At 40.9% G+C, this 21,428-nt stretch overlaps 1 protein-coding gene across 1 annotated transcript in view; it reads right to left on the bottom strand.

Moving 5' to 3' along the window:
* Nucleotides 1-5,095, bottom strand: part of nck2a (NCK adaptor protein 2a) — a 31,472-nt gene extending 26,377 nt beyond the window's left edge. The window contains exon 1 of the mRNA XM_086051997.1: nt 4,827-5,095. The gene's annotated coding sequence lies outside the window, so the exon portion shown is untranslated. The remainder of the gene's footprint in view (nt 1-4,826) is intronic.
* Between the last annotated feature and the right edge of the window lie 16,333 nt (nt 5,096-21,428).

The raw sequence follows: 21,428 nt of genomic DNA, 5'->3' as shown, positions 1-21,428 counted from the left end.
CTCTGACGTAGCGCGGCATCAATGAAGCAGCTACATTCGTAGTATCCGGTGATCAAACACAGAAACGCAAGGCGGAGCAATGTTTCCCCTTTGGTATGAATGGAGCTCAACAAATCTTGTCTCTTCAATATTTTAAAAGGGCATGTGGCTGGACAGAGATGGCCGTGAAGATAGCTTTATATTTTTGGTGCTAAAGTGCTTTTGGTTTCATCTGTTTTTTTGCTCCTGGGGAAAAAAAATACAAATTAAATGTGACCATCACAACGTATTGCCTGGAAGAAGACTCCTTTCTAGATATTGGGTACGTTTACAAGTCCATCCATCCATTATATCCATCCATTATCTATACGGCTTATGTGACAAAAATATCACTGATCCTTAAAACAAACAAAAAAATATCCAGCAGTTCTAAGAAGGTCATTTTTCCATTTATATTTAGCAAATATATCTACCGATCAGTATTACATTACAACTTTTCAACCTCCGCTTCACTTCCCGTACTATCGGGAGTTGTGACATCACATATACTGGAACTGGCTTGACTCATTCCCACTTTTTTTCCTTGTTACTTCCCCTCTCTGCCTCAGAATCCCAGAGCAGGATTAGGCCCCGTGCCCGATTGTAGCGCTGTGAGTTGACAGACTGTTACTTCAATTGTTGGACCCCAAATTAAGAACTCAACCCGGGTGGCTACCGATATAGGCGATGACAGACGCGGATGGCGTTGAGGCCAGAACAAACACACTTAATGGACAAAGGGGAACTCTACAGACAAAGAGCTTAACATGCCGACTGAAAACTGGGGGGAAAAAAACAAATACGACAGATGCTCGTGGCAGCACCAGTCCTCTTTCTCCTTCCTCATGAATGGCGTTCGAGCAGTTATCTCCATTGTTTTAGAGGGAAACACAGCGAGTTTAATGGTTACCCACTGCCTAGATTACAGTTGATTATAATAACAATGGGATGACCTTTATCTCGCCACCCAGTCCCACTTGTCGCCAGTGTGCCCATCTGTGCTCGCTCTTCATTAAACTCTTTGCTCCAGCGAGGACTGTAAGGCTACGTTCACACTGCAGCTCAATTATGATTTTTTTTTCGCCCATATGTGACAAGTATCTGATTTTGTATATGGATATAAATCAGATATGTATGTGATGCGTCTGAAGTATGAAAGACCATCTGCACGCATCTGATGTACATTTCATCAAAAGCCCAATATTTCCTCCGCAAGGGCGGGGGAGAGGGCTCGGGAGACCACTGACATTGTCTGTGAATCTGCAAAGTTGTTTTGAGTAACAGTTGTCGTCTTAACATTTGACTTAATTTCATCCCATTTGAAACATGAAGCATAAAGTGGAGATTTATGGTGATGGTTGTAATTCAGCCACGCAGACGCTTCATTCATCACGCGCAGCAATGACGTGACATCATCTTTAATGGGCGTCTCCTTTAAATGAGGAGATCGAGGAGCATCGCCTCATGTCCCCAAATTATATGTACCTCCTCCCCTTTGAGATGATGAAATGAGAGCCATGTGACATCTTTCTTTTGGGTGCACATCACTCGAGCTTTGTACGCATGTGTGTCACATCACAGACGCATTGCGTTCACATTAGAAGTTGCATTTTTTTTTTTTTTTGTAATGTGAATGAATACATAAAATGATAAGATTTAACAACAAAAAAAATCTGAATTGGGCATCACGCCCTGCAGTGTGAGCGTAGCAAAAATCTCACTTTCGGCTCTGAAACACAAATTCATTGGATAATCCGCACTACGCTGGCTGCATGCAACCATTTCCCATCAGTCAAGCAGTGAGATTGTCCAGATGATCAGGAGACTCCTTTCAAATTTCCCAAGTACCGCTACTTACTGATTTTGGAGGCCATATCAGAACTGTACCACTCTCTGTGTGCAAGGGTATTACACAATGCTGGGAATGATGTGTACGGTTTAAAGTGGAAGTCAATTCAAAAATGTTTTCAATAATATGTTCTATGCACCCCCACTAGGGTCAAAACACCATTTTGATTAATACTGCGCTTGTGGAATATGAATTTAGCTGCAAAATCCCCTCTTTTTTATTCATCTCAGGGGCCGGCCCTTTTGCCACTTGCTGTCTACTGGGAATGATATCACAGCTGCTCAGAGTCAAGTAAGTACCAATCGCCCCTCACCTGTTTTCTGAGTTTGCTCATGTGACGTTTGCATGCCGAGCAAGCGGAATGAAATACTATATTAAGAACACATATTTTGTACATATGCACGTATTTTGTCTATATCTAAAATAGCATTTTTTGTCATACATCTGGTTAGGAAGTGCGTGGTCCTATGTGCAAGCACCCCCCCTCCCCGTAGCACTGATGAAAACTTCTGGCCCCCTCCAGCATTTAAACTGCCCATTCCTGTCTCCAGACCCACTGACCATCCTTCATCAGGAAACTCAAAACAAGAAATTTGTCTTAGCTCATAAGTGAGAAAATAAGCTTGAATGACAATTTGTTGGATAATCATGTAATTGTGTTAGGTGCTTAGCAAATATTGACAAAGACAAAAGTGGTTGGTAATGCTGAGTATGAAATTTAAAATCAAGCACTTTTCGTTCTCACAATACTGACATCATGCATCTACTTAACCGAAAGAGTCGCTGGTGACAAAGGGTTCCCTCGCTGAAAAATCAAATTAGAAACAATCAGCAGGACCGAAGAAAGGATTCACAGCTACACAACAAACTGGCATTGTAAAGGATGAGAAAGGTGACGTGTGAAGTTTTTTGTCCGATTTCTTACACATTACATCACAGCTCTCGCGAGATCATTTCGATTATTTAAATTATAGTAGCCAAAGTGCAACAGATAAGACGCGGCAATGTTACATAAAAAACAGTGTCGTGTTAATTCCACTTTTGACCAGAATCATTTTTGGGAGCAGGTGTATTGTGCCTAATGAAAGTTAAGTTACCAATTTGGTGACACTACCAGACAGTGCAGGGCATTACTTTCTAGCGCCACTCTTCCCGTGCACAGTACCAGCTCAGCTCGGCTCGGCTAACTTGCCTCGGCTCGAGGCGTTTGGTGCTCCTCATCAGAATAGTACCACAAAGCACACTGAATACTTCAGTCGGAACGAAACACGCTAACAGACTACAAAAATGCAGAATGTCTCTTGTATTGACTTTCACTACAAGGAGACAAATTAAATTAGGAGACTGATCTCTGCAGCAAAACTGCGGATTATAACACTGCGGCAGTCAGCACTAAGACGCACAAATAGGAAAACTAACGTTAGCGATTGTTTTGGTCATTTCAGCCAGGTATCCTCACATATTGACATATAAGACAATTCTATTTAACCAATGACCAGCAGTGTCTTAAATCCCTCATATGGTCTTTTGACTCAGCACATTCGGAACGCCAGATGACTAGTTACTGGACATACTGTAGTACCTGCCAAGCGGCCAAGTACAGGTGCAAATCAATAAATTTGAATATTATGCAAAAGCTAATTTGTTTCAGTAGTTCAATTTACTCATTTTCAGGAGGATCATGCCAACATGTGTAATACGGTATTCAAATTTCTTCAGATGGTGTATTTGGGTTTTTCATTTGCTAAATTAAATGGTGAACTGTTTAACTTTGTGTGTGATCATATTAGTTACTTTTTTAATTGAACTAACGAAATAAATTGACCTGTTTATGATAATTTAATTCATGAAGATGAACCTGTATATGTTCTCTATTTTTCCTCAGTTGCTTACAGACACAATTGAAAATCAATTCCACACAGTTGACAGAATTCATAACAATCATATATGCATCATTTAATACAGAAAAGGTGGACCTGTTTGACAATCCGGGCAGCCATAAATGTATACAAATGCAATGGAACGAATGGTGTCTTAACATGTTTGAAATAGTTGTGCAAGAGTAGTAGCTAAGGGTGTTATTGGTTTGCAACTTTTCCAGGGCCAGCTGTGAGAAGTGTCAAGGGTACAATAGACTAAATTAGGACGCTGAGGAACGTTTTCAGTGTGGTAAGAGGCAGGTTTCTTCGAAACATTCCTTTCGCTCTTTAGTCCGCTCACCTTCCACATACCTGACATTTCAAGTGAACCTTGTACTAGCACAACACCACCGGCCTTACTGGAAGGGTGTGCCTGTAGAAAAGGTGGGCCTTGCAAAGGGTACCTGCTCCTCAAATCTCTACATCACTAACCATACAGAAGAAAATATGAATACATCTATGTCAAGCAGAAATACCAAATCTGTGCATGGAGTCCACTGAACAGTCAAGCAAGACAGGTTGCAGCAGTATAGCCAAGAAGAGCCAGTAGAACCAATGACAAGCAATGAGTTTAAAATGTTAACATTTCAACACTGACGCTGAAACCTAGCATTAAAGGTTTACACCATTGTTTTATCATAAGATTACAGAAGAGGAAAAAACGAAAAAAGGTCTAGGAAAACAGCTGTGCACAGACGCCTATGCCACAATTAAAACGGCTCTTGGACTTATACACAATAATTGAACAAAATTATTGAAGCTATTTCTGTTTAATAGTTTAAGGTGGTTCACAAAATGGTTAACATTGGCTATTTTGGACAAAACTAGGCCAAATGCGGCGCAAGTGGCAGAGACAGCACCGCTTCTGACCGGACAAAGACCCTGCGTCAGAGCCTCAAAAAGTGACGACAGCCGAGAGGCGTTTCGTCACAACTTTTATTGCCGTTTGCCATTTACGACTCTTAACAACATTCAACATGGTAGCAGGTGTCGTTTTGAGGGTAAAAAGTTGTTAAGTTGGTAAACGATTCGGAGCTTACCTTAGTGTTGGCTGCAGGGAGAAACGGCGACACACTCTTGACTACACGACCCCAGCAAAAAGCAGCTTGGCAAAAGTAACTTAGTCCAACAATGGACAATTAATTACAGCAAATGGTGTCTTTTGTGGATTTTTCTTTTTAATGAAATCACGGACTGTATTGTTCAAGCAGTAGTCGCTTGTTTTTCTGTCGTAGGCTTGAATGCCTCCACCAGCAGCAGCAACCAGCCTTCCACACCGCAGTCACACGGAACAAGCTAGGAAGAGGTGATGGTGTCACTTCCGATGTTGATTTTCACAATAAAACCAGGTTCGAAGTTTGTCAGGCAAGGCGTTTAACTTTTATCCTGAAGGCAGTTTTTATTTCCAGTTTGAATCGACTGTTGGATGGATGGTCGCAAATCTTGTAGGTGACGTCACCAACACTGGGACTGTCTGGTACAGCACGCCGCTGAGGAAGAGCGACATGTGAGGGATGATATCGCCCTCTTGCCGATTGCAAGAAAAAGTGTACAGAGCCCCGAAGTGCCAAATTTCAATAAATAAATAATCATTAATTTATGAAGTATGTATGTATTTCAGTGTTTAATTATTTAAATATGTATTTATTTAAATTTAAAAAATCTGTGGCCAACAAATTTTTACATTTGTTTTTTTAAATCAGAGACGCAAGTAAACTTCTGGATTATCTTTTGTCAATCATTTTCTAGAGCAGATTTACTTGATAATAATAATAATAATAATAATAATAATAATAATAATAATAATAATAATAATAATAATAATAATAATAATAATAATAATAATAATAATAATAATAATAATAGTAGGCACGGTGGGCGACTGGTTAGCATGTCCGCCTCACAGTTCAGAGGTCGTGGGTTCGATCCCGGCTCCGGCCTCCCTGTGTGGAGTTTGCATGTTCTCCCCGTGCCTGCGTGGGCTTTCTCCAGGTACTCCGGTTTCCTCCCACATTCCAAAAACATGCATGGTAAGTTGATTGGACTCTCTAAATTCCCCCTAGGTGTGATTGTGAGTGCGGATGTTTGTCTCTGTGTGCCCTGCGATTGGCTGGCAACCTATTCAGGGTGTTCCCCGCCTACTGCCCGAAGACAGCTGGGATAGGCTCCAGCACGCCGCGCGACCCTTGTGGGGATAAGCGGTATCGATAATGGATGGATGAATGGATAATAATCATCATCATCATCATCATCATCATCATCATCATCATCATGTAACATATTTAGTAATATCTCTGAATTAAGTGTTAGGTTCAGCAACAGGTGTTTTTTTTTTCTGAAATGTCATAGCTATAAATTACAACGCTCTTTTCTCAATATCGTAGTCGATGAGAGCAGAATCAACTCCCAAAAACTTCCATAATCTACTTTAGGATACAGAGCAATATTTGAGTTTAACAGTCTAACAGCTTGAGGAAAGACGCTGTTCCTCAGCCTGGTGATACTGCTTTGGATTTAGCCTCTTGCCTGAGGGGAGGCAATAGAAGAGGGTGTGTGCGGTGTGGATTGGGTTCTTGATGATGTAAGGAGCCCTCTTTCTGCACTTCCTTTGGTAATGGTAGTCAAAGGCTGTTCCCTACAATCTTTTGAGCAGCCTTTACCATCCTTTGAAGAGCCTTCCTCTTTGTCAGCCGAGCAAGCTGCTGTGCTGCACCTTGATGCTGGCACTGTGGACGCTGTGCACCACACATCCGTAGAAGCTTCTCAAGGAACTTGGTGGTGACACCCTTTGTATCCTTTGTAAGTAGTGCAGTCAGTTCTGTATATACCGGTAATAAAATGGCCTGCCTTCATAGGTCATTAGTATAACTGTAAAATAAATTTGCATCTTATGAATGCACTTTATTTGCTGATTTCAAAACGGATTTGTGTGTGAGTTGGAATAGCCGCCCAAGCAGCTCATAATGCACATTGAGAAATTGCCAGAATACATATATTACTACTCTGGGTCTGTCTGTACCCATCATTTTCTTAAAATGTCTCAGATTAACTCATGCAAGAATTTATGGAACTAGCAATTTGGTTGGTGCTGGATTAGCGCTAGTCCTGCCCAGCGCCTGCCCGCCGACTTTGAGAGGGAATGACAGCTAAAATGATTTCATGATGCAGAGGGGAACTAGAGTGCCAAATGAAATAAACAAATATTGAAATAATGCAATATTGAAATACTTAAATAAATATTGAACAATCTAATTAATATTTAGCTACATGATTATCCTGCAATCAAACAATATATGACTTAATTTTCTACTTATGTATTTATTAATTACGGCATAGTGGAAAACTGGTCAGCAAATCCGCTTCACAGTTTACAGGTCGGATTTGGAGTTTCCTGAGTTGAATTGTCATGTTCTCCCTGTGCTTGTGTTCATTTTCTATGACTAATACGGTTCACACGCACATTTCAAAATTAACATGCATGCTGGGATTAGTCGTATAGAAAATTCATGTATTTATTTACTGTATTTTCTTTCAGCATTCTTGGTCATCCGTAAGAAATGCCACTGCTCATACACGCACACACGCCCAGTGAGTATTATGTGGCATGAGTTATACCAGCTGATGGCAGCAAAAGATACAGAACAAAGTATACAAGCACACATACAGCAAGTGACTCGCAGTGGTGATCATTGACATGCAGGGAAAAGACAAAAGTAATTTCTTCGACAATGACATATTCTCACATAGAAACTTTTTACGCTCTTATTCCTGCACGTGCACTTGCTTAGTCAAGCGTACCAATCAGTGACATTTGTGATCTTTTTTTTGACAACTTTACTGAAACGAAAGTATTACATATGGATATACTGTAAATGTTATTGAAAGAAAGACTTAGTGTGTACTTCTTCGAACAATGTCAGCAGGACTTTTATTGTGACAGCTTTGTCATTGATTTGATTGACAGATCCCGAGTGTGATGCAATGTCCAAGAACATCGTTGTCTCAATGTATAGAAACTATAACTATACATCTCTCTCTCTCTTTGGCCTTGGTGGAGCTCTGCTCTCGACTGAGTGACCACTTTGCTACACTTTCAATCACAAGGGGGCAGAGCATCTCTGTAAAGCTCCACAGTCCACATAGTCATTCATCAGTACTGCATGTCTCATGACTGACAGTGTGACCTTCAGAGGGGTCTTGAGTAGTCGACCGATCGTAGCCCTTCTCATATTAACGCTCATTGAACAGTCATGACAGGCTTTCCTTTTGAAATCAACTAAGTGGAAAGCTATGAGAGAGATAATAAGTAAAAGCACATGCACATTGGCTTAATGTAGCACATGGTCATAGAGGAAAAAGAAGCACGATATTTTACGGCAATGTTGTACAATGAGAAGGAACAAAATACTGGCATCTTTTTGACTAGGGAGAACTGAATTACAGATACAGTACCTCCAACATAGCTCCATCGTAGCCGGTAAATGTTAAGGTACCTTGTCATGTACACCAATGGACGCTAACCTTATTTCTGCTCATACAAGTGTATAGCCTTTGCGGCCCTGTAACTATTCTCCGTCCGGGGGGGCGGTAGCTGGGGGAGAGAAACTTTCCAAATACGTCTGTTTATTTTACTCATTTGCTAGCTTGTGCATTTAATATTAGCGTTACTTGACGGAGACAACTTGACATGCGTCAAGAGTCAGTCATAGATGGATGTAACAGAGAAAATCCGGTCACTTTTCAATTTAAAATGTTTTTCAGCTTCGGTTAATAAATAAACCGCAAGTACTGTACTTTCTTTTCTTTCTTTCTTTCATCCGTGCGGCCCGCCGCGGCCCGTTCCAAAGTGGCCTGCGGCCCGATATCGGACCCCTGATGTACACCAGCATCAAATACTGATATTGTCCAATCAACACTTTTGTACCGGATGGTTCAGAAGCACATTTACTGCATCCTATACAATAGGGATGGGACAAACTATCAATGTCATTATGTGTAGTATTGTTATTTTATTTGCGCTTCAGTGAGCAAAGCAATAACTCTGTGGGTCCTATTTTGATAGACTTGCACCCATGCGTGCTGCATAAAAACGGGCGCATCTTCATTTTCGGGCAAATTTGGTAGACACATTGCACGTTCCTGGTGTGCCTCCCGATGTACGATTGGGGGTGCAACGCTGTCTCCAATTGCCCACATCACACCTCATCATCCGCAAGGGGAGAGCTTGTACTTTGTAGTTTACCTACCAATGTCATGCGCGGACCCTAACGAGTCTATTTCTGATTCCACAATCAAGCGTGGCGTACTCGGGCTTACTGCATTCGGACCACACTGATTTTGATACAAATGAGGGGTGTCGCTAAGATTTATTGGGAAAAGACTATTTCCATATCACAACGGCACACAAAGGGGCAAACGTCCCGTTACGTTAAATTCTACCTGTGCAAAGTCTAGCAAAATACCAAAAGAAAGAGAACTCCACCCATGAGCACAATTAAAATATGCTTTGAGCTAGACTTGCGCTCTGCAGAAAATTAGGGGCCTCCATGTTATTTCCGTTGTCTTTTTCTCAGCAATACTTGTTCCAGAAGAGAAGGGACTGCATCAGTCTGTCAGGGTGAAGAAGGAGCTGAGCCTAAAGGTGAAGCTCTCAGTTTACTGGCCGATCTACATTCTTACCCTCACATATGGTCATGAGCTGTGGCTTGTGACTAAAAAAACAAGATGCTGGATACAAGCAGCTGAAATGAGTTTCCTACACAGCGTGTCCAGGCTCTTTCCCTTAGAGACAGGGGGAGCAGCTTGGTCATTGGGGAGGAGCTCGGAGATCTTATTAACAATTATAATAACATTAACTTACTGGAAGGTTTAAACTTGCATCACAGTTAGGAATGCTAAAATGTTACTTAAGATATCACCTCGAAAGTCTTTATGATGACAGGAGTTTGACCCTGGTACAAATTACTCTTCTAATGCAATTATAGATTTCAATAGCTGTTGGTGGGGAAAGTTAGCATGAGAATTCCTTTGGCTCGCAGTTGATTAAAAGAAAAAAAAAAAAAAAAGAAAAATTAATCTCACACGTCCTCACTTTCACCCGAGGAGGACGTATCAGTCAAGTCAGAGTTACACAAGTCAGGGCTCCACTTGCTGCCGCTTCTGCCAGCCATGATATGCACCCCCACCTACATTCTACATCCACCCCTCGCCTTTCACCTGCTGGAGATAAATGACAGCAGTGAGTGACTGCTGAGTGGGCTGCAGCTATAGTTACAAGGCCCAAGGAGCAGGAGATCTATTTTGACCAAGGGGCAGCCGCCTTTAAACCCACCTGACTGGAAGTGATGATGTAGAAAGGACTCAGCATGACTCCTGGGCGATGCGGGCTATCCTATGGCCTGCAGGCCCGTGAAACGTGACTCGTGGAATGCATCTTAATGAGGGGAGTATTTTGAAACGGCTGGATTGGTCGAAGTGTTGGTACGCAGTCACAACCTTTGTTGATGGAATCGATGTGCTGTTTTTCCTTTGCAACATTTGCCGCAAACGGAAACATTTTAGATGAGATTTTGACCAAATTCGCTAATATGTTTCCATGAGTATTTTAAAATTGCATTATGCACGGGTTGATCCAATCACAAGATCATACCACACAGAGGCAAAGTGAGTTGGATGTTTTACCTTTTAGAGGTCATTTCGGTATTTAAAAGATCCCTCAAGAGCCATACTATGATCCATCCGTCCATTTTCTGAACCTCTTCTCCTCACGAGGCCCGCGGCTGTGCTGAGGCCTATTCCAGCCGTCTTCGGGCTGTAGGCAGGGTACACCCAGACAAACAACACTCACAATCACCCCTATGGACAATTTATGGTGTTCAATTAACCTTCCATGCATGTTTTTAGAATGTGGAAGGAAACCGGAGTACTCGGAGAAAACCCACACAGACATGGGGAGAACATGCAAACCCGAAGACCCCTGCACTCTGAGGCGGATGTGCTAATTAGTTTGCCAGGTCTAGGTGTGAATGTAAGTGTGAATATGTGTTTGTTTATATGTGCCCTGCAATTGGCTGGTGACTAGTTCAGTGTGTACCCCTTCTCTCACTCAAAGTCAGCTAGGATAGATTCCAGCTCACCTGCGTCCCTAATGAGGATAAGCACTGTAGAGTATGGATGAAATATTTAGATTAAGGTTTCTTATGTATTGGGAGCATTTGGGATAACACGGTGAACAAGCGGTTGGCACATCCGTCTCAGAGTTATGAGGTTAAGGGGTTTGAATCAAGGCTCATTTATGTGTGGATCTTACATGCTTGAGTCGGATTTATTCCGGCTTCCTCCCACAGTCCAAAAACATTCACATTAGGTTCATTGAAGACTATAAATTGTCCTTACACTGGCTATAAAAAGCCAAACGCGTGTTTGTATGCCAGGTTTTTGTAATATTAAAAATGAGAATTAACTTCAACCCTCATTAGCTGCCTGCTTTTTGAGGCTGCCAAGAGGCCGGCTTCAACATTGAAGGACCTACAAAAATTTCTGGTAAGTTCTGGCTTTATAGTACATGTGACAAGAATCTGTCAATCTTCTTTGTATCTCTGGCCTGTAGGGTATGGTAAAAAAATAGAAGCTTTATCTTACAAAGAAAAACTGGTGGCTATACGTATTTTTTTGCAAAACACACTTTAAATCTGCTACACATATGTAGGCAAATGTGTTGTGGTCCAATGAAACCAAAGTTAAACTTGTAATGATTCCAAAATGTAAACACAACACTTCCCATCACCAAAATAACACCATAGCAACAGTGAAACATGGTGGTAGCAGCATCATGCTTTGGGGCTGTTTTTCTTCATTAGGAACTGGGGCTAAAGGCATAGTGGAAGGAATTATGAATAGTTCCATTGAAAATCTTTAGGGCGACCTGAAGAGGGCTGAGCAAAGGAGATTTGTGGGATTTTTGTATAAAAAAAAATAATTTTTTTTTAAAGAATAAGCAAATATCCCCACATTAATATGTGCCACAGAGCCCTAACTGTAAACACCTGTCAAGACATTTTGAAGACCCTTAGAAGAATCCCACTCCCCAATTCGGTTGTACAGGTTGTAGGGGCATTTTTATTTTTACCCTTAGAGGAATCTCGAATCCCACCCCCCCAATACGGTTATACGGGTTACAGGTCACATTGGTCACATACAGGTCACAGGGCTATTGGTGGAAAAATTCTTTGAAATTCTGCCCCAAGACAGCTGGGATAGGCTCCAGCACACCCGCAACCTTCGTGAGGATAAGCAGTTTGGATAATGGATGGTTGGCTGAGTTACAGTATCTTGCTTTTTTTTTTTTTTTTTTTTTTTAACAACACAAAAACCTGGTATTTGAACAGACTTTTTATGTCTACAGTAGGTATGGATGACAATGGTTGTTTGTCCATTTGTGCCTTGCAATTGCCTGGCGAAGTAACCAGGTTGTACACCGCCTCTCATCTGAGGTCAATCAGATGGGATAGGCTCCATCTTACCCGAGGGCCCTATGAGGACTAGGAGTGGAATGGATGGTCATTGGCATTTGTTGGTTGAATGTTTTTGGGCTCTGCTTGTTGGTGGAATGGCTCAAATGCCATACATGGCCCCCAGGCAATAAGTTCCCCACCCTTGCTGTAAAGATTCTCACTTGTCGCTTCAACCAACCTTGGGTATATGTTTATTGCATTTATATTGAATGTTAACAAAATATCCAGCCTGTACTGGTGCACTTTTGAGTACCCCTCTGTTAAGGTGCCAGCTGCGGCTGATTGATCAACAGACAGTTGCCCATCTTTTTCTGTGTTACACTGGCATGAATTAAATGGGAAATGGTGACACATTTCTGGATACATGTTTTAAGAGTTTTCTCTTTCAGAGTTTTCTCTTAAAACATGTATGCAGAACTGTGACAAACTCTGTGTGCTAACATCACAATTGTAAAAGACCAACTTGACATTGGCTGAAATTCTGTCCTGGCATTTCCAAAAGATCACAGCATTTTCTAGTCAACAGCCTAAGTCAAACTAGATCATGTCACAATTGCAGGATACAAACTGGCAATATTTGTGTGAAAATCTGTAAAGTTTTGTTGCCACCAAGATATTTATACCCACCAATGTTCAGTTCATTATGCATTTTATTGCTTTGTAAAGTGTCCCAAAATATCCAGCCTGCTTTGAGTGCCCATTCATTTAAAGTAGGTACCAACTGCAGTGGTGAAGCTAGACACCCCTGTTCACTGATTGGTCTACAGAGAATTGTACATTTACAGGACTGAAAAGTATTTTTAACAGTCCAAACACAATGCAACAAGGCACAATACGTTTGCCATAATTGTTTCCAGCATTTAAATGGGCGAAGATCAACAACAATCATAATACCTAAAAATAAGAATACAGTAACAAACCGAAGAACCAGACTCACATACAATGGCGTGTCAATGGTGTAATTTCTGCAGAAGATGTGCTGCATTTCATGTAATTGTGAAATTGGAGATGTCCAGCCTACAAACTAAGAATAGTGTAGAACAATACTCCCAGTTGAAGTTAATGTAGAAATATGGCAACATATTCATTCAATCTAGCTAGCTCTATTGCTAAACAACATTGTCGTTAGCCATGTCGCTTTGACATCAAACAGCGGCTAATATGATATTTCCAACATTTCCTAAGCTTTGTGTGTGTGAGTGTGTGTGTGTTATGCTGTAATTTATTCAATTGTGTTAAAGTACTGTAATATTCTCAATTCATTACTTCGGATCGTATTTTTGATGTGTCGCAAATTGTCCAAACAACTGTTTTGTGCTTTAAGTGCTTCTCCTGTTCAGGGTCACGGATGTTCTGCAGCTTATCTTAACTGACTTTGGCTGAACGGCAGGCTACACATTGGACTGGTCTAGTTGCCAGCCAAACGCAGGGCACATATAGACAAACAACCATTCGCACTCACATTCACACCTATAGACAATTTGGATTTTTCACTTAAAGCAAAGTGTTTTTGGAATGTGGGAGGAAGGTGCAGTACCCAGAGAACACACACGGGTACAGGGAGACCTCATCAACGACAAACAGGAAGACCGCAGGCGAGATTCAAAACTCAGATTTGTGAAGCAAATGTTCTAGCCACTCGTTCACTCTGGAGCCACAGCAATTTGTAATTTAATACAACATACCGATTTTCTTAACTTCTCTGAGCTTTTTCCTTGACTTTGTCACTGTCTTTGTCTTAACAATATTGACATGAACCATTTGTGGCAAACGTACAGTAGTAGATTAGGACTAATTCTGCCACTTGTGATTGAGACAAATCGCCAGTGTTTTCAACAACTACTCTTTCAGGCAGGAAAAAAACATGTTCACAAGCACATTTCTCAAATGGCTGCAGCTGCCACAGCGGAATGATTAAACATGATGAGAAAAATTGCTGAACCATTGGACTTTTTGAAATAGATCATTGTAGGTGCATAATTCAAATAATTTTCCCATGATGTATTGGTGCGATATGAGAGGCAGCTGCAGGTGTACTGTAGTCACTGATTGGGATTAAGTAGTACATTTAAAACAAATTGACTCGGAAACAGTGACTCTTTATGCTTTACTTCTGTTCATTGGTCAGCAAAAGTAAGTTAAAATTTCTAATTACTATTTTGTGGAATTCACTATAATACGTTTCCGCACACATTCCAAAAACGTGCATGTTAGGTTCAATGACGACTCTAAATTGGCCATAGAGTCTGACTATGAATGTTTTTTTATCTATGTCAGGAGTCACAAGGGCCCCTATCCAGCATTTTTTAGATGTGTCCCTCCTCCATCACACCTGATTCAAATGATCAGCTCATCAGCAAGCTCCGAGAAGCCTGATCGTGATCACTTGAATTAGGTATGTTGAAGGAGAGACATCTAAAACATGCTGGATAGGAGCCCCCGATGACCGGTGATGGACACTGCTGGCCTACCCTGAATGATTGGTGATCAATCCAAGGTGCACCTAACCTCTGACCCAATGTCAATTGGGATAGGCTCCAGCTCATTCGCAACCCTAAGCGCTTCGGAAAATGGTCGTATGGAAGTTTGGCAGTACACTTTACTTCAAATTTAAATGGTTTGAAGATGTTAGGCCTTCAGGGTACCACTGTATGTGTATGTTCAACAAGAGAAACAGGTTCTAAAAATAACATCAGCACAATTGCAACTTGTAACTAAATGTTTACTTTGAAATTCGTATAGCAACAAACACAAGGAAAGACAGTAATCCGAGTCTGTAAACAGCCATCTGCGGAAACTGAAACAGTGACAGTGGGCGAGTACATGTAACACCATATACTGTATATTTAGACTGAACCCGAAGCAGCAAATGTAATGTTTGCTTGACAACTATCTTATCATACCCAACAGTGCTTTTTCTCTCCAGTATTATTATTATTATTATCTATTAAAATTCCACTTACCTATTACTTATACTGTAGTGTACTTTGGAGCAAACCCTCCAGTACTTTCCAGATTGAACCACTTTAGGGTTTCAGTTCCTGATCCTGCCTTCGGACACTCGAGGCCTGGTAACGGCAGCTGCTATTGCCATGCAACGGGCAGAGTTAGCCAGATAAACACACCCCGGAACAGAGGGCTCCGGTTGTTGGCAAGACACGCCAGTGTCTTTTGCTCAGTCACCGAATTTAGAAAAGATTAACAGTCAAGCATCAACAGAAAATGATTGCAGTGTGCCTAGCTCTAGATACTATACCAATGTTGTTTATACCCACCAGATTAGTTATTTTGCATATCTGACATGGTTTGGCAGTGGAAATGCCCAATCTATGAACTGCAGCATGTTTACGCCCTTTAGGTACCACACCATTGTAATTCCCATATGGTAGATACAGTACTGGTTATTTTCAGCATTTGTAATTTTTGACAGTGGAAACATCTGAAACCACAGTGTTTCTACACTTTCAGGTACTGTATCGCTGTGGTAAGTACCTGAACAAAAGTGTGCCAAAAGTTGGGATACATTTGGTGCCCTCGGTTCCTGGCTGTGCTTAGTACCAAACAAAAGTGTGCCAAAAAGGGACGGGGTGCAATGTGTGGTCTATATTGCACCGTTTACATGTTTACACAGTGGAAACTACTATCCTTTAATTAAATACTGGGCCACCTTGGTCAGAATTCCTACAAAAGGCTGCAAAAAAAGTTGTATGGCACAACCCGTGTTCTCTATTCTTGGCTGTGGTCAGTATCCAGATGGAAGGGCGCGAAAAATTATGTGGCAAAGATAAGAGTAACTTTGCATCTTTTATGAAATTAGATTAGTGCAAAATTAGTGTAAACGCCAATTAACATACGGCAGCACTTTAGTTACCAACCCACTGTTGTTAGTACCCCAACAGAAAGGTCCCAAAAAGTGATATGGCACAGACTGGTTATTTTGCAACAAAAGGTGGTGCAATACAGAGGTTATTTTTGAACCTTTGATAACTTTTGACCGTGGAAAACACCAACAACATACTGCGGTGTGCATAGCTTGACATGTTAGGTACCGTGCCACATTGGTTAGTACCCCAACAAAAGGGTGCAAGAAATGACGAAAATATTATTAGCCTAATTGCATAGGCCATTTTGGAACATTTTCGGAGAGTGAGAAAAAACAACCACAGGCCAGTTTCACCAATTAAACCTTTGCAAATTGTAATGACCTGGACGACTGAGAATCTAGCCATAAAGAAAAAGCACAATTTTGACCAAGCACATTGGTATTTGTTTTTTATTGATAATGTTACATTATGTTAAAAATGGCCTTGGACAATTATTCTATTAGGCTAAGGATATGGGTTATTTTGTAACTTCATTTTTGGTCATGTAAATGGGAACCTATGGATTGTAGTATGTCGAACTCCACCCTTCAGGTAACATACCAGTCTTCGCTAATACCCAAACAGAAGGATGACAAAAAGTGACAGATCAGTTATTTAGCATCATTTACAACTTTTGAGAGTGGCAACTCAAGTTTTACCCCAAACCACACTGCTTGATGGAAACAGGACTTCCCCATTTCATAAAAGCTCTAAATACAACTGAGAGCATCTGTCAAATGCTCAATTGTGAGTTCTCTTTAAGCCAAGTATCTTTCAAGTATCCTATGGAGCAAAAAGTTAAAAAAAATAAGTAGTTATTTATCTTACATGGTACCCTCCAACCATTCTGTGCGCAGTAAAAGTGGAATTGAGGGAATGCTCATTTAGCACAAGGCACTGTCTTCCAGGTGCTTGCGATGTAACAAAACTATCGTGCATGCTGCCAATTTTATGTGCGCAGCAAAGAAACATGTTACTTTGCACATAGACCACGCACAAGGTGAGCACAAGCCATTCTATCTGTGTTTCTACACGAGGAGTGTCAGGTTGACAAGTCTGTCGCACTTGTGTGAAGTGAGAGAACAAAGAAAAGAGATTTTCTAAATAAAGGGACTGCCCGGGATGAAACATCCCACTAATCTTTTCAGGGATTTATCTGCCTGGAAACACAACACCGGTTTAAATGTGTGCAGATTTGCCAAGTCATATATAGACCCTCATCATTGGCAGCGAGCACAGACTGCGAAAACTAGGCTCGGTCAATATTGGACTCAACATGAGGTGACAAATCACTATGATAACGCGAGAAAAATTCTCAGGGATGAAGTCTCCTATGAATGCTCGGCAAATAACTTTGAAATGTACCAATAATGTGCAACTTGTTAGGAACAGTTGGGGTTAATACCATGGTTTGACAGAATTCCCAATGACTTAAACTTAGACTTAGACTTGACTTTATTGATCCCTTTGGGATGGCTCCCTCTGGGATATTTGCATTTCCAGCAGCAATAAGAACAAAAAAAAATTGGGAGAAAAAATAGTCATGTAGACAGGAAGAGCAGAAAATAAGTAAAGAAACACTTAAAAATTTAAAGGAAAATAAAAGATAAAGAAAAAATTTAAAAAATAAAAATCAATCAATAAATCAATGAATAGATTTATTGCACATTGAATAAGTTAAGTGCCCTTTATGTATAGTGTAGTACAATCTATAGTACGCTAGCACAGTGGATAAAAGAGCTCTTTAATCTAATCTACACTTGGGGAGCAGCAGTCTTTTACTAAACAGGCTCCTCTGGTTATTGCAATGCTGCTCAAAGCCATTAGTGGGTAGGGTCAGAGGTGGCGCTACACTGGGGCTGAGGGCACAGGGGCTATAGTCGAAATCTAACCCCAGTTAAACCCTTCCAACATTTTATTTGATATTCTAAAAGACATACAGGGGCAGCCGTTGCCAAGGGGTTAAGATTGTCACCTACCACCGGGGATGGGGGGGGGGGGGGGGGGACCCGGGTTCAAGGCCATCCCCCCGGGCACACAGCTATGGTGTCCTTGAACAAGACATCGATACCTCGCTTAAGCAGCCCCCTGCTTCAGTGTGTGTTCACTGTCATGGGTCAAATTTTGTGTACATGACAAAAAATAAGATCTTAATCTTATTCATATTAATAAATTATTTTCTCAGCCCCCCTGTGTATCAGTCAGACCCACCTTAAGCCCCTGGAGAGAGAAATTCCTGAAGCCATGCCTGGGTAGGGTATCTCTAATTTAAGGTCGTTACATTCAGAATTCAACCCCATTAAAAAAAAAAAACAGCAAAAATTATGCAAAATTAATCAGTAGTTGACTTATTTTCAAAACTTGTATTGCATGGCTATGAATGGATGGATGGATTTTGAATTTCTAAAACATTTATGCAGCAAATGATTTTCACTATGATAGAGTGGACATGTTAAGCCTGACAACATCCAACTAAACGCATAAGATGACAATTATGAAACACAAGTTGAAATATTTTCGAGATGATGTATTTTGACGTGCCGTTATTTTGACGTGCCGGCTAGGACCGAAGACACAGACTTACGCACACACACACTCATATGCTCATAATGCAATGCACAAACATATCCTCACCGCCTTTTCGACGGCTTTTCCCCAACCCCTCTCCTCCACCAGCGATAGTCTAGGTGCGCTGTGGATGTGGCTCACCTTGAGATGTTGTCGCCATCGTACAGTATGTCTGGGCTGTTTCATCCGCACCCTGCCCGATACCCACTCACATGTGACAAGTATTTGAGTTGTGTTGTTTATGTCTCATTTCATGTGGCTGTCACAAGAATTATTTTCTCCAATTTCATACTGTGCCCCTCTCTTATGGGGGCAAAGGTTGAGAATTGTTTTTCCTTTGCATCTAAGAAAATCATCGCGCCGATTAACGACCCATCATGCTTCTCCATTCTGTCTCCCCCTGTTGGTCATTGTTTTTTTTTGTGTGTGTGTTTTTTTTAATGTCTCTTTGGACAGATTGTAGCTGTTAAGTGAATTTCTTTGCTCGGTACTAGTGCATAAGCAATGACAATAAATTCCATTCCATTCCATGAGAGGGTGGACAGCAGTTTTAGGGACTCATGCAAAATGTTCAGTATAATTATGGAAATTGTATATGCATGGTTAAAATAACCCCTTTTATCAAAGAACTTGTTGTCAATATCCATCCATCCATTATCTATACCGCTTATCCTCACAAGGGTCCCAGCTGTCAACGGGCAGTAGGCGGGGGACACCCTGTATTGGTTGCCAGCCAATCGCAGGGCACACAGATACAAACATCCGCACTCACAATCACACCCAGGGGAAATTTAGAGTGTCCAATCAACTTACCATGCATGTTTTTGGAATGTGGGAGGAAACCGGAGTACCCGGAGAAAACCCACGCAGGCACGGGGAGAACATGCAAACTCCACACAGGGAGGCCGGGGCCGGGATCGAACCCACGACCTCTGAACTGTGAGGCAGACGTGCTAACCAGTCGCCCACCATGCCGCCCTGTTGTCAATATAACCATGTAAAAATGCTTAGTATCATTTAACTAATTACACTATAGTTAGCAGAGCAATGTGTGTGGGTGCGGCACATGCCAAAATGATGATGGAGAAATCATACAAAACCAGTGAAACTGTTATAAAATTAAAGGAACGCATTTTAAGAAATGTAACATTGTGTAGGTATGTGGTCAAATGTTTGGCCACTTACACTAATTAAATTATTTAATGAGTATTTGCACCTTTTAAAGAATGATTTTATCTGCCCTTTTTTATTTTATGGAGGTGCAACGCACTTTCAATTGCATTGTGTCCAAATGGTGCTTGATGAATAAACTTACCTTGCCTTACATTTTAATGATGACTGAATCATCCTGCTAAGTCAAACAAAGTGTTTTATTCTTTAAATGTTGAAAAAAAAATCTTGTATGGCTGTTACATGTTAGTTTCTCTTGGCTTTCATTATAGTATGATAATTTATATTTTCCTTCAAAGTTCAACAAAAGAATTAAGTCGGTTAGCTGGTCCTTTGGTATGTCAGTGGGTCCCCCCCCAAACATGTACAAAAAATGGCCGTCCGCCAGTGAAGGACGGATGCGATTGGTGGCGATTACACTGATGGATGAAAACGTACTTCCGTCATTCGTCACTTCCGTCATTTTTAAAAGGTGTGCCGTCATTCGTCAATCGGCAGCAAAACGGGCGTCCGTCAGTGACGGACAGACGTAACGTTCCATCAGTCAGACGGAATGCCCACTTCTGCAAATTATAACGAAGTCCCGTCGTATTGGAGTCATGTTGTTACCAGTGTAGCTCACAGCCGATGGGTGGTGTATCGATGACATTAAAAATGCACCTACAATTTGGAATTTGACCACTTGCAGCAAAAAAAAGTTAAAGTATATATAAATATTGTTTGTACACTTATATGGCGTATAGATTGTTAGTTTGCCTTGGTTTATATTTTTTCTCACAAATTCTTTGTCCTGATCTTGTCCTTCATAATGATGCCATGGCATACATAGCGTGGCAAGAAGATCAAAGGAAATATGCAATGTTCAATAAGATTGACTTTACAAATTGAACGGCAACTAATCCTTAAAATGTAAAGACTTTCTGGATTACAGATTTTTTATCTGTTGTTTACTTGGATAAACCTTTGAATAATTAACACACAACTTCACCTCTTATGCCCAAATTGAGGATGTTGCATTCAAGCAGCGGGGAACAGCTCAGGCATGTAGTCAAAGGAAGCAGCTGATCACACTCATCCTCTCACTCCACTTACATGCAAGGGACTGCATGTCACCCGGGAATGAGTGTCTATAAATTACTACTGGAAGACTCTTTTAAACAATTACTGTGTAACTAACGGGCATGTGAGCTGAAACGCAACATTAGCTTTATTTCTGTTTAAATTTTATATTACCTTCGTACAATAGAAGTTTAAATTAAAAATAAATTTTTCTCAAATCAATTTATTATAGTATGTACTGTATATTGTTGGATGTGTGTTCTCATTTCCTCGCATTTCCAAACCAACATCATGTGTGAAGACTTACAGGCTATGCATTGGAATCCAATTCCATTGTTAGCTGCTAGCATGAGCAGCCGGTTGACAGGAGAGGTGTGATTTGGGCCGTCACTTTTGATTATGACAGCATTTACACTACATGCTTTAAGTGACACAATTCAGATTTTCACGCTCAAGTGGAACAACATTT

The sequence above is a fragment of the Filicampus tigris genome, chromosome 14, assembly GCF_054856515.1.
Source record: "Filicampus tigris isolate MCC_2025a chromosome 14, RoL_Ftig_1.0, whole genome shotgun sequence".
NCBI lineage: Eukaryota > Metazoa > Chordata > Actinopteri > Syngnathiformes > Syngnathidae > Filicampus > Filicampus tigris.
The sequence above is the reverse complement of the archived record's forward strand: the minus strand, read 5'-3'. Positions and strand labels throughout refer to the sequence as shown.